Source organism: Ranitomeya variabilis, chromosome 5 (genome assembly GCF_051348905.1).
Source record: "Ranitomeya variabilis isolate aRanVar5 chromosome 5, aRanVar5.hap1, whole genome shotgun sequence".
Lineage (NCBI taxonomy): Eukaryota > Metazoa > Chordata > Amphibia > Anura > Dendrobatidae > Ranitomeya > Ranitomeya variabilis.
The window spans coordinates 182,826,435-182,841,596 of NC_135236.1; positions in this window are offsets into that span (position 1 = coordinate 182,826,435).

A 15,162-nucleotide genomic window follows, 5' to 3' on the forward strand; every position below is an offset into this window, starting at 1 on the left:
GTGCAACATTTTTCCCATTTGCCATTTGTTTCAAAAACCAATTTGAGTTAAAGGAGCGTTCCTCATGACAAAGAGTTAATCCAGAATATACATCCTTGCCCTGATCAGGTCCTTGCTGTACAAGGTATTGTCTAATTGTGTCTGTTATCTCAAGCTATGATGGTGGAACATTTAAATTGATTATACCAAAACCTGACACAGATATGCCCTGTATGTATTTCTTTAACAGTTGAATTACTTGATGCAGGTTCATCATTTTCTGGAACGCTCTCTTCAGTGTTACTTTTTTCTGAATCAGACAAGGTGCACATCTAGGTTTCTTGAACTTCACAGGCTGCAGTCAGACCTTCGCCAGCAGGCCCGGATTGGTAATCTGCCCAGGCAGGCATAAGCCTGGTGGGCTAGTGGCTGTGAATTGCAAAGTGGCCACGGCTCTTTAAAACTTTTGAAGAAGCCTGTTTGCACGCGCCATCTCGCGTGCACACGCTGACAAGGCCACAGCAGCCCTTACCATCACGGATGAAAGCGCACACGGCGGCCGCGGCAGCCCTTGTGATGTCGTGTGCACAGCGTCCCTTGTGATGACTCGTGCACAGCAGCTGCGGTGGCTCTTGTCGTGAAGCTTGCACGGCTGCCACGACGGCCCTTAGCGCGGGCAAGCAAGAGAGCGTGTGCACACAGGGCATTATTCAAAAGATTTTTCCTGCTCACCATCACCGGTAAAATTCGGGATCCCCTCCTCTCCTCTGCATGTTCGATGCTGCACATGCTGCAGCTCCTATGCTGCACATGCTGCAGCTCCTTATCAATTTTCCCCTCATCTCAAGAATCTGGGTAAGGGCCAGTTGGGTGAGGGCTTATTATTTGCGTGCCGAGCTGACATTTTTATTGATACCATTTTGGTGTACATAACATCTTTTGATCGCCCGATATTGCACTTTAATGCAATGTAGCGGCGACAAAAAAAAACGTAATTCTGATTTAATTTTTTTCTCATTATGACGTTTAGCGATCAGGGTAATTATTTTTTTTAAATGGCTTTAAAAAAGTCATAGTCAGAGCTAGGGGGATCCAAAGGAAGCTAAATGGGGGTAGGAGCAGGATAATTGCCCTGAAAGCAAATATGGTATTGTTATTTTATTATTATTTATTTATACAGCACCATTAATTCCATGGTGCTGTACATGAGAATGGGTTACATACAAAGTTATAGATATCGTTTTCAGTAAACAAATTTACAATGACAGACTGGTACAGAGGGGAAAGGACCCTGTCCTTGCGGACTTACATTCTATGGGATAATGGGGAAGAGACAGAAGGTCGGGGGTGCAGCAGCTCTGGTGGTGGTGAGGTGGCAGCTCGGGTGGTGGTGAGGCGGCAGAATGGTTATTGCAGGCTGTAAGCTTTCCTGAAGAGATGGGTTTTCAGGTTCCGTCTGAAGGATCCAAGGGTGGTGGATAATCGGATGTGTTGAGGCATGGAATTTCAGAGGATGGGGGATATTCGGGAGAAATCTTGTAGGCGATTGTGTGAGGAACAAATAAGTGTGAAGAGTAGGAGGTCTTCGGAGGATCGAAGATTATGTGAGGGAAGATATTGGGAGATTAGTTCAGAGATATAGGTTGAGGATGGCTTTGTAGGTCAGTGTTAGTAGTTTGAACTGGATTCGTTGGGGAATTGGGAGCCAGTGGAGGGATTTGCAGAGGGGAGAAACGGGAGTAGCGAGGAGAGAGGTGGACTATTTGGGCAGCAGAGTTGAGGACAGACTGGAGTGATGCAAGAGAGTTAGAGGGGAGGCCACAGAGGAGGGTGTTGCAGTAATCAAGGCAGGAGATGATGAAGGCATGCACAAGAGTTTTGAGATTGAGGGTGGGATGGATTCTGGAAATATTTTTGAGTTGGAGGCGACAGGAGGTGGCAAGAGTTTGGACATGCGGTTTGAAGAACAAGGCAGAGTTAAGAGTTATTCCGAGGCAGCGGATTTCAGGTGCGGGAGAGAACGTGATGCTGTGCCGTTTACCATAATAGATAGGTCGGGTAGGGGAGATACGCGAGATGAAGGAAAGATGATGAGTTCGGTTTTGTCTACATTGAGTTTTAGGAAGCGAGAAGTGAAGAAGGAGGATATGGCTGATAGACACTCCGGGATTCTGGACAGCAGAGAGGTGACATCTGCGCCAGAGAGGTAGATCTGAGTGTCGTCCGCATACAGGTGGTACTGGAAGCGATAGGACTTTATGAGTTGTCCTTAGGCCAATTATATAGATGGAAAAAAAGTAGGGGCCCCAGGACAGAGCCTTGAGGGACTCCAACAGAGAGAGGGCGGGATAAGGAGGTAGTGTGGGAGTGGAAAACGCTAAATGTGCGGTCAGAAAGGTATGAGGCAATCCAGGACAGGGCAAGGTCTTTGATGCCAAAGGAAGAATCTGTAGCAGTAGGCAGTGGTCGACTGTGTCGAAGGCAGAGGACAGGTCGAGAAGGAGGAGGATGGAGAACTGTCTGTTAGCTTTGGCTGTGAGAAAGTCATTAGTAATTTTGGTCAGGGCAGTTTCGGTGAAGTGGTGGGTGCGGAAGCCAGATTGGAGGTTGTCAAAGAGAGAGTTAGATGAGAGGTGGGAGGAAAGTTGAGCATGGAGATGCTGCTCAAGGAGTTTGGAAGCAAATGGGAGCAGTGATATGGGGCGATAGCTGGGCATAGCAGTTGAGACAAGGTTAGTTTTTTGAGGATAGGTGTGATGGTGGCATGTTTGAAGGTAGAGGGGAAGGTACCAGAAGATAGCGATAGGTTGGAATGAGAGTGTTAGTGAGATTGGGGAGCAGGTGGGAAGGGATGGTGTCAAGTGCATAGGTGGTGAGGTGTGATTTGGAAAGGAGGTGAGTAAGCTCTCCTTCAGTGATGTTGGAGAGGGAGGTTATTAGGGAAGGGCAGAGGTCTGGTATATGGAGTGGTTGGGGTGGTGGAACAGTAAAGGTTTGCCTTGTTTGGTCGATCTCATTTTTGAAGAAAGTGGCAAAGTCCTTGGCAGAGATAAGGGGAGTTGGAGGTGGCAGTGGTCGGCGGAGGAGAGAGTTGAATATGGATAGGGAAATTATTTAAAATAAAGCAGAATTTATAAAAAAAAAAGAAAAAAATAATAATCTTGAACCAGGAGGCGGAGGTCCAAGTGAAGGAGGTGGATGTGGCAGTGTAGATGGAAGAGGCAGGTGACGAGGTATCCAACACTGTTTTAGGCTATGTGCACATGTTGTGGATATGTTGTGTTTCCGCAGCGTTTTATACGCGCGGAAATGTTATAAATCCGCAATGGATTATTTAAGTAATGTTAATCAATGGCATTCCTAAATTGTTGTAAACATGCTGCGGAAATGTCCGTCCTTATTTGCAGCGTTTTATTTTTTGCAGCATGTCAATTCTCTTTCCGTATCTGCAGCATTTCTGCACCCATTGAGGCAGTCAAATCCGCAGCAAAACCACAGGTGTAAAAAGGATTGCGGACTTGCTGCGGCGTTGCGTGACAAAAACACTTCAGAAAGGAAATTATGTCAGTGTGTGTAGGCGGAGAATGTGTGTGAGCAGAGAATATGGGCATGTCTGTCTGCGGGTGTGTGTGGCTGTGTGCGGGTGTCTGTGGGCAGTAATGTTACCACCAGTACTGTCAGTCACAGCGCTGCGGGATCATGCTGTCACATGTGGTAACGCTAACAGCGTTACTGTCGGTCACATCATGCGGGATCATGTTGACAGATGTCAGCGTGATCCCACAGCTGACTATGACCCGCAGCGGTGACCTGCGGTAAAAAAGCAGGCATGGGACGATGAGACTACTGCTCTTATCGGGCTATGTCTGCTGTCACTGATAACAGTGACAGCAAGTGCCGCTGATGGGAGAGTAGTATCATCTGCCAGCGCCTGTGCTCACAGTTAAAAAGAAAAAAAAAAGGTAATATTACATACATAATCACATAAAAATAAAAACCCATTATATTTACCTCACACCAAATCCCCAATGCCCTCGTCTCCTAGAAATAATGTAAAATAATAAACCAACATATACTCCATGTCCGCCGTAGTCTAGGTAATCCAGATTGTCCCATGACGATTTAATGTGTAGAAGTCACATAGGGAGATGTGACCACTCTATCCGGCCGCCGGCGATACACTGACAGGAGCTAATCACTCCCACAGTGTATCAGCTGATCAGCTCTGGTGCTCTCACTTGCAGCACCACTGCATGGGAAAGTTTTCACACAGAGGTAGTGCCATGAGAGCACCGGAGGTGATGAACTCTGGTGAACTCTTAGGAGGGATTTCCTCCTGTCATTGTATTGCTGGAGGCCGCGTAGAGTGGTCACATATCCCAATGTGACTGTTCTACATGTGAGATCGTCATGGGACACTTGCTAAATGGACTACGTCGGACAGGGAGTATTATATTTTGGTTTATTACTTTATTTTTGCTGCAAGAGACGAGGGAGTTTGGGATCAGGCATTCAGTAAGTATGGTAAATTAAGATTCAATAAAGGAGTCTGTGTGATTATTTCAAATAAATGACTTTATTCTGGCTGTGTATTTACCATATAACTATAGGATTAGTAATTAGTAATGGATAGGTGTCTTATTGACGTCTCTCCATTACTAAGACGTGGGTTTGATGTCACCAGACAATACAAAGGTGACATCAACCCCACAAATATGAACCCCACTTGCCACCGCTACAGGGCAAGTGGGAAGAGAAAGGCTAAGTGCCAGAACTGGCGCATCTAAAAGATGTGCCATTTTCGGGGTGGCTGAGAGCTGTTGTTTTTATCCTGGGGGGTGCCGATATCCATGGCCCGTTCCCAGGCTATTAATATCAGCCCGCAGCTGGCTGCCTAGCCTTTGCTGGTTTGATTTTATAGGAGGACCCCATGTAATTTTTCTTCTCGGGTTCCCCTGTAAACTAACCAGTAAAGACTAAGCAAACAGCTATGAACTGATATTAATAGCCTGGGAACCTTTAAGGCTATTGGCTCTTTCCCAGAATATTAATCTGCTGTCTACTTTCCCTCTGCTGGTTATGAAAATAATGCGGGAGCCCAAGCAATTTATTTTTTTTGACATTTTTTTAAAAATGAATAGATATTGTGTTTCTGCATGAAACACAATATCTATTCATTTTTTAAAAAATAAATAAATAAATTGCGTGGGCTCCCACATAATTTTCATAACCAGCAGAGGGAAAGCCAACGGCTGAGATTAATATTCTGAATAAAACGGTACATAAATAGTTAAATACACACAAAATCTGCATGATTTTGTGTGTGTGTATTTAACTATGTACCGTTTTATTAATGAGGGTAACTGGCTGACGCCTGTTCATTACTGAACCTCGGGCTTGGTATTACATATACATATACACTACCATTCAAAAGTTTAGGGTCACTTAGAAATTTCCTTATTTTTGAAAGAAAAGCACAGTTTTTTTTCCAATTAAGCTAACATTAAATGATTCAGAAATACACTCTACACATTGTTAATGTGGTAAATAACTATTTTAGCTGCAAATACCTGGTTTGTAATGCAATATCTTCATAGGTGTATAGAGGCCCATTTCCAACAACCATCACTCCAGTGTTCTTATGGTACTTTGTGTTTGCTGACTGTGTAAGAAGACTAATAGATGGTTAGAACACCCTTGAAAACCCTTGTGCAAGTATGTTAGCACAGCTGAAAACAGTTTGGCTGATTATATATATAAACCTGACTTTCCTTTGAGCTAGTTGAGAATCTGGAGCATTACATTTGTTGGTTCCATTAAACTCTCAAAATGGCCAGAAAAAAAAAAGAACTTTCCTGTGAAACTTGACAGTATATTCTTCTTAGAAATGAAGGCTATTCCATGCGAGAAATTGCCGAGAAACTGAAGATTTCCTACAACGGTGTGTACTACTCCCTTCAGAGGAGAGCATAAACAGGCTCTAACCAGAGTAGAAAGAGAAGTGGGAGGCCCCGCTGCACAATTGAGCAACAAGATAAGTACATTAGAGTCTGTAGTTTTAAAAATTGACGCCTCAGAGGTCCTCAACTGGCAGCTTCATTAAATAGTACACGGAAAGTGCCAGTATCAACGTCTACAGTGAAGAGGCAACTCTGCGATGCTGACCTTCAGGGCAGAGTGGCAAAGAAAAAAACATATCTAAGACTGGCTAATAAAAGGAAAAGATTAATATGAGCAAAAGAACACAGACATGGGACAGAGGAAGATTGGAGAAAAGTGTTATGGACAGACGAATCCAAGTTTGAGGTGTTTGGATCACACAGAAGAACCTTTGCGAGACGCAGAACAACTGAAAAGATGCTGGAAGAGTGCCTGACGCCATCTGTCAAGCATGGTGGAGGTAATGTGACGGTCTGGGGTTGCTTTGGTGCTGGTAAAGTGGGAGATTTGTACAAGGTAAAAGGGATTTTGATAAAGAAAGGCTATCACTCCATTTTGCAACGCCATGCCATACCCTGTGGACAGCACTTGATTGGAGCCAATTTCATCCTACAACAGGACAGTGACCCAAAACACACATTCAAATTATGCAAGAACTATTTAGGGAAGAAGCAGGCAGCTGGCATTCTATCTGTAATGGAGTGGCCAGCGCAGTCACCAGATCTCAACCCCATTAAGCTGCTGTGGGAGCAGCTTGACCGTATGGTGCGCAAAAAGTGCCCATCAAGCTAAACCAACTTGTAGGAGGGGCTTCTGGAAGCATGGAGTAAAATTTCTCCAGATTACCTCAGCAAATTAACTGCTAGAATGCCAAAGGTCTGCAATGTTGTAATTGCTGCAAAGGGAGCATTCTTTGACAAAAGCAAAGTTTGAAGGAGAAAATTATTATTTCAAATAAAACATTTTTTTCGAACCTTCTCAATGTCTGGACTAGATTTTCAATTCATTTGACAACTCATTTGATTAATAAAAGTATGAGTTTTCATGGAAAACACAAAATTGTCTAGGTGACCTTAAACTTTTGAATGGTAGTGTATATACCGTATATATTTGTTTTGTGTGTGTAAACATTATATTTGATATTATGGTCTTCAATGGAGAATGAAAAAGAAGGTTTTTTTTAAATAATGTATCTTTATTTAGCTTACAAAAACACATCGAATCTGCATAAAAACAGCGTGGATTTTCAACTGCATTTTCTGCCAAGAGGCAGAAACCGCACAGAATTTTACACAAGCAAATCTGCGAAGTGCGCACATAGCCTTAGTGGGTTTTTTTTGTTTCGGTTAAGGAGCAGACTTAAAAGAACATAGACTAAAAAAAAATAACAATGTAGAACAAGGAAGAGGAGGTGTACGTAGATGTGGCATAGGAGGAGGAGGTAGCCAACACTGGTTTTGTTCTTTTTTTTGGGAGGTACTCTGAAAACAAGCAGGCCTGAGCTTGCCCTTTACGACTTGAAGGTGTACTTATGGAATGTGGGTTTAGCACGGTAGGAGGTGTGATCACAAACAGGTGCATGGACCATGCCAATGTCCACAGCCAATGTGGGCAAGCTCACGTTAAAATGAACCAGGTATGGATCTCATAGGACATGTCTGTACCTTTGGATGAATATACTAGTATGTCATCCGCACCCAGCCATTGTTAGACTGCACCTCAGTTTGTTTGACTATTTTCCAGTCACAATGTTTTGTGGCCTACACAAATTTAAAATAAAAAAGAGGTTGTTTTGCAGACTTCACCCACACAGGCTGCTTTGCAGAGTACTCGCACAGAGGCTTTTTTAGAATACTCACACAGAGATGCCTGTAGAGTAAACACACAGGTTTTTCTGTATTCCCACATATACGGTTGCATAGCCTTTGCTGGTTTGAATTTATAGGGGGACTTTACATCATTTTTTTTCTGGGGTTCCCCGTAAACTAACTAGTACAGGCTGAGCAAACAGCTGCGTGCTGTTATTAACCCCTTCACGACACGCCGTACTAGTACTGCGCATGTCGTGTCTCCCCATTTGATGTGGGCTCCGGCGGTGAGCCCGCATCAAAGTTGCGACATGTCAGCTGTTTTGTACAGCTGACATGTGCGCGCAATAGTGGCGGGTGAAATCACGATTCGCCCGCTGCTATTAACCTGTTAAATGCCGCTGTCAAACGCTGACAGCGGCATTTAACTACCGCTTCCGGCCGCGTGGCCGGAAATGAGCGCATCGCCGCCCCCCCCCCCCCCCCGTCACATGATCGGGGGTCGGCGATGCATCAGGACGGCAACCATAGAGGTCCTTGAGACCTCTATGGTTACTGATGCCGGCCTGCTGTGAGCGCCACCCTGTGTTCGGCGCTCATAGCAAGCCTGCATTTCAGCTACATAGCAGCGATCTGATGATCGCCGCTATGTAGCTGAGCCGATCGAGTGGTGCCACCTTCTAGCCTCCTATGGAGGCTATTGAAGCATGGCACAAGTAAAAAAAAAAAAGTTTGTAAAAATATGAAAAAAAAAAAAAATATATATATATATATAAAAGTTTAAATCACCCCCCTTTCACCCGATCCAAAATAAAACAATAAAAAAAAAAATCAAACCTACACATTTGGTATCGCCGTGTTCAGAATCGCCCGATCTATCAATAAAAAAAAGGATTAACCTGATCGCTTAACACCGTAGCGCGAAAAAAATTTGAAACGCCAGAATTCCGTTTTTTTGGTCGCCGCGACATTGCATTAAAATGCAATAACGGGCGATCAAAAGAACGTATCTGCAAAAATGTGGTATCATTAAAAACGTCAGCTCATCACGCAAAAAATAATCCCTCACCTGACCCCAGATCACAAAAAATGGAGACGCTACAGGTATCGGAAAATAGCACTTTGTTTTTTTTTTTTAAGCAAAGTTTTGAATTTTTTTTCACCACTTAGATAAATATAAATATAAATAACCTAGTCATGTTAGGTGTCTATGAACTCGTAGCGACCTGGAGAATCATAATATCAGGTCAGTTTTAGCATTTAGTGAACCTAGCAAAAAATTCAAACAAAAAACCAGTGTGGGATTGCACTTTTTTTGCAATTTCACCACACTTGGAATTTTTTTCCTGTTTTCTAGTACAAGACATGGTAAAACCAATGGTGTCGTTCAAAAGAAAGTACAACTCGTCCCGCAAAAAATAAGCCCTCACATGACCATAATGACGGAAAAATAAAAAAGTTATGGCTCTGGGAAGGAGGGGAGCGAAAAACGAAAAAGGGCCGCGGCGTGAAGGGGTTAATAGCCTGGGAACCTTTAGGCATATTGTCCTCTTTCCCAAATTATTAACATCAGCCCCCAGCCATGGGCTTTCCCTCTGCAGGTTATGAAAATGACGCAGAAGCCCACGGGTGCTGAATACAACTCACAACTGTACTGCTTTTCCTAGGCGCCGGTACGGATATTACCAGTGTGTCATCCATGTGCACATGTGCCACACGTATTTTGTCCGTGCTGCGCAAAAAAAAAGGACATGTCTGCTGGTTTTTCACATGGCACACACGGTCCATTTAAAAAACCTGACTTCCTCTCACCACCATTGAATACAATGGGTGTGCGTGTGTCTGTATTTGCCGTCCTTAAAAAAAATAGACCTCATATAGACACAAAAAATAAACTTGAGCTGAGGGCCTAAGACATTGGCAGTGAATTGAAGGGCGGACACTCTTTACTTTGACACACTGGTCAGGGCAATTGAGTTGGTCAGGCATTGTTCAATTTCACACATTAGTCAGGGCCATTGTTCAATTTCACACATTGGTCAGGTTAGGCTACTTTCACACTAGCGTTAACTGCAAACCGTCTCAAAACGTCTTTTTTGCCGAAAAAACGGATGCGTCAAAAAAGTGAAAAACGTGTGCAACGCATACAGCATTTCGACGGATCCGTCGCAAATCCGCTAAACGTTTCCGTCGAAAATACTGGATGCGTTGCATACGTTTTTACCATCCGTTGCATCCGTTTTTCCGACGGATCCGTTTTTAAAATGGGAGGCTCCCAAATTTGATTGGCTACTGGAAAATATGGAAAACTATATAGTTACTGTTTTTACAGCCCATCTTTGTGGGTTTTAGTTTTGTGGCAGCGATGGAAAGTGTTCTTGTGAGGATTGCGAGTTTGGTATGACGTAATATTTGAGACGAATCGCCTGGATATCATAGTGATAGGATAGGATAGGATAGGATCCTAGGATAGGATAGGATCCTAGGATAGGATAGGATCCTATAGCATAGGATATTATAGCCCAGGCCAGGTTTATATAAATTTGGGGGTGTCTGGCCAATTGGCAACAAAATCCAGCTTCTGAGCATGCTCAGTGTAAAAAACGTATTGCAGCGCTGCATTGCGTCGTACGACGTGTCCCGACGCATCCGTCGCTCATAGGCTTCCATTGTAGCCAATGACGCATGCCGCAGGATGCGTCGCGACACGTTTTTTAGGCGGAGACAAAAAACGTTACAATCAACGTTTTTTGCCGACGACGTGTCGCCAAATTTCTACGCATCCGTCGTACAACGTACACGACGTATGCCAATCCGTCGCAATACGTCGCCAATACAAGTCTATGGGGAAAAAACACATCCAGCAAAAACTTTTGCAGGATGCGTTTTTTCTGAAAAAAGACGTTTTGAGACGGTTTGCAGTTAACGCTAGTGTGAAAGTAGCCTTAGTTTGACACATTGGACTGCCACTGAATTGCTCAGGCAATTGTTTACTTTAACATATCACTAGTTTAGTTAAACGGAAAAAAGTGATATTTTGTTATCCATTAACCCCTTAAGCCCCGAAGGTGGTTTGCACGTTAATGACCGGGCCAATTTTTACAATTCTGACCACTGTCCCTTTATGAGGTTATAACTCTGGAGCGCTTCAACGGATCTTGGCGATTTTGACATTGTTTTCTCGTGAGATATTGTACTTCATATTAGTGGTAAAATTTATTCAATATAACTTGTGTTTATTTGTGAAAAAACTGAAATTTGGCAAAAAATTTGAAAATTTCACAATTTTCCAACTTTGAATTTTTATGCCCTTAAATCACAGAGATACGTCACGCAAAATACTTAATAAGTAACATTTCCCACATGTCTACTTTACATCAGCACAATTTTGGAACCAAAATTTTTTTTTCTTAGGGAGTTATAAGGGTTAAAAGTTGACCAGCAATTTCTCATTTTTACAACACCATTTTTTTTTAGGGACCACATCTCATTTGAAGTCATTTTGAGGGGTCTATATGATAGAAAATACCCAAGTGTGACACCATTCTAAAAACTGCACCCCTCAAGGTGCTCAAAACCACATTCAAGAAGTTTATTAACCCTTCAGGTGTTTCACAGGAATTTTTGGAATGTTTAAATAAAAATGAACATTTAACTTTTTTTCACACAAAATTTACTTCAGCTCCAATTTGTTTTATTTTACCAAGGGTAACAGGAGAAAATGGACCCCAAAAGATGTTGTACAATTTGTCCTGAGTACGCCGATACCCCATATGTGGGGGTAAACCACTTTTTGGGCACATGACAGAGCTCGGAAGCGAAGGAGCACCATTTGACTTTTCAATGCAAAATTGACTGGAATTGAGATGGGACACCATGTCGCATTTGGAGAGCCCCTGATGTGCCTAAACATTAAAACCACCCACAAGTGACACCATTTTGGAAAGTAGACCCCTTAAGGAACTTATCTAAATGTGTGGTGAGCACTTTGACCCAACAAGTGCTTCACAGAAGTTTATAATGCAGAGCCGTAAAAATACAAAATCATATTTTTTCACAAAAATGATCTTTTCGCCCCCAATTTTTTATTTTCCCAAGGGTAAGAGAAGAAATTAGACCACAAACGTTGTTGTGCAATTTGTCCTGAGTACAAGGATACCCCATATGTGGGGGTAAACCACTGTTTGGGCGCATAGCAGAGCTCGGAAGGGAAGGAGCGCCATTTGACTTTTCAACGCAAAATTGACTGGAATTGAGATGGGACACCATGTCGCGTTTGGACAGCCCCTGATGTACCTAAACATTAAAACCCCCCACAAGTGACACCATTTTGGAAAGTAGACCCCCTAAGGAACTTATCTTGATGTGTTTTGAGAGCTTTGAACCCCCAAGTGTTTCACTACAGTTTATAACGCAGAGCCGTGAAAATATAAATTATTTTTTTTTTCAGAAAAATGATTTTTTAGCCCCAGTTTTGTATTTTCACAAGGATAACAGGATAAATTGGACCCCAAAAGTTGTTGTCCAATTTGTCCTGAGTACGCTGATACCCCATATGTGGGGAGGAACCACTGTTTGGGCGCATGGCAGAGCTCGGAAGGGAAGGAGCGCCATTTGGAATGCAGACTTAGATGGATTGGTCTGCAGGCGTCATGTTGCATTTGCAGAGCCCCCGATGTACCCAAACAGTATAAACCCCCCATAAGTGACCCCATATTGGAAACTAGACCTCCCAAGGAACTTATCTAGATGTGTTGTGAGAACTTTGAACCCCCAAGTGTTTCACTACAGTTTACAACGCAGTGCCGTGAAAATAAAAAATCCTTTTTTTCCCACAAAAATGATTTTTAGCCCCCCAAATTTTTATTTTCCCAGAGATAACAAGAGAACTTGGACCCCAAAAGTTGTTGTCCAATTTGTCCCGAGTACGCTGATGCCCCATATGTTGGGGTAAACCCCTGTTTGGGCGCACGGGAGAGCTCGGAAGGGAAGGAGCACTGTTTTACTTTTTCAACGCAGAATTGTCTGGAATTGAGATCGGACGCCATGTCGCGTTTGGAGAGCCCCTGATGTGCCTGAACAGTGGAAACTCCCCAATTCTACCTGAAACTAATCCAAACACACCCCTAACCCTAATCCCAACTGTAACCCTAACCACACCCCTAACCCTGACACACCCCTAATTCTAATCCCAACCCTAATCCCAACCGTAAATGTAATCCAAACCCCAACCCTAACTTTAGCCCCAACCCTATCCCTAACTTTAGCTCCAACCCTAGCCCCAACCCTAACCCTAACCCTAGCCCTAACCCTAGCCGGAAAATGGAAATAAATACATTTTTTTAATTTTATGATTTTTCCCTAACTAAGGGGGTGATGAAGGGGGGTTTGATTTACTTTTATAGCGTTTTTTATATCGGATTTTTATGATTGGCAGCTGTCACACACTAAAAGATGCTTTTTATAGCAAAAAAGTTTTTGCGTCTCCAAATTTTGAGACCTATAATTTTTCCGTATTTTGGTCCACAGAGTCATGTGAGGTCTTGTTTTTTGTGGGACGAGTTGACTTTTTATTGGTAACATTTTCGGACATGTGACAGTTTTTGATCACTTTTTATTCCGATTTTTGTGAGGCAGAATGACCAAAAACCAGCTATTCATGAATTTCTTTTGGGGGGAGGCGTTTATACCGTTCCACGTTTGGTAAAATTGATAAAGCAGTTTTATTCGTCGGGTCAGTACGATTGCAGCGATATCTCATTCATATCATTTTTTTATGTTTTGGCGCTTTTATACGATAAAAGCTATTTTATAGAAAAAATAATTATTTTGGCATCGCTTTATTCTGAGGACTATAACTTTTTTATTTTTTTGGTTATGATGCTATATGGCGGCTCGTTTTTTGCGGGACAAGGTGACGTTTTCAGCGGTACCATGGTTATTTATATCCGTCTTTTTGATCGCGTGTTATTTCACTTTTTGTTTGGCGGTATGATAATAAAGCGTTGTTTTTTGGCTCGTTTTTTTTTTTTTTTCTTACGGTGTTCACTGAAGGGGTTAACTAGTGGGACAGTTTTATAGGTTGGGTCGTTACGGACGCGGCGATACTAAATATGTGTACGTTTATTGTTTTTTTTTGTTTTTTTTAGATAAAGAAATGTATTTATGGGAATAATATTTTTTTTTTTTCTTCTTTATTTAGGAATTTTTTTTTTTTATTTTTTTTTTTTTTACACACGTGGAAATTTTTTTTTTAACTTTTTTACTTTGTCCCGGGGGGGGACATCACAGATCGCCGATCTGATAGTTTGCATAGCACTCTATCAGATCGGCGATCTCAATCACAGCGCTGCAGGCTTACCAGCGCCTGCATGGCACCCGGAAGTACTCCCTGCAGGACCCGGATGCAGCCCCGCGGCCATTTTGGATCCGGGGCCTGCAGGGAGGAGACGCTCGGTACAAGGTGAGTACATTCCCTTGTACCGATAGTCTCAGTGAAGCCCGCAGGGAGCCCCCTCCCTGCGTGATGCTTCCCTGTACCGCCGGTACACCGCGATCATGTTTGATCGCGGTGTGCCGTAGGTTAATGTGCCGGGGGCGGTCCGTGACCGCTCCTGGCACATAGTGCCGGATGTCAGCTGCGATAGGCAGCTGACACCCGGCCGCGATCGGCCGCGCTCCCCCCGTGAACGCGGCCGATCGCTATGACGTACTATCCCGTCACTGGGAATTAAGTCCCAGGTCACCTTGACGGGATAGTACGTCATATGGGATTAAGGGGTTAAAAGGTATCACACCCACAAGATTCCTATTTTGGTTCTCCCACTGAGAGCACTCTATATCTACTAGTTTAATTGAATTGTACTAATCCTAACTGTTATTCTCATGTGAGGAGACTAAGACAAACTTTTGAAAATTTTAAAACTTGAGAAAATAAAAATAATTGTGCTTCACATCCTGCTGTGCCTGTTTTTTGCCAGCTAAGGCTATCTTCCCACAGTGTAGTTTTGCTGCTTTTTATGCAAATTTAAAGCTGCGTTTTACAGTACTAGCAAAAGCAAAGAGATTTCAGAAACCTCATGCACACACAATGCTTTTTTCCTGATTAAATTGGAAAACTGCAGCATTTCACTTCTTTCAGCTTTTTTGCAGTGTTTTTTCACAAATAAAAAGCAATGCTTAAGTGCAAAAACTCAGCAAAAAATGCAAAATATCATGTTTTGCTGCGTTTTTGGTACAAAAACCTAAGGAAGTTGCATCATGCTTTTTGGGGGGCACTAAGTGTATCAGCATGCACAACAGACAAAAACGCAACCAAATAATCGCAGCAAATACTGCTTTTTGTAAGCAACTTCTTTTCTGCCAAGTGAGCGGGTTTTGCTTGCAAAAAAAAAACGCAGAAAAACGCAACGTGTGAACATGGCCTAAAAATGCA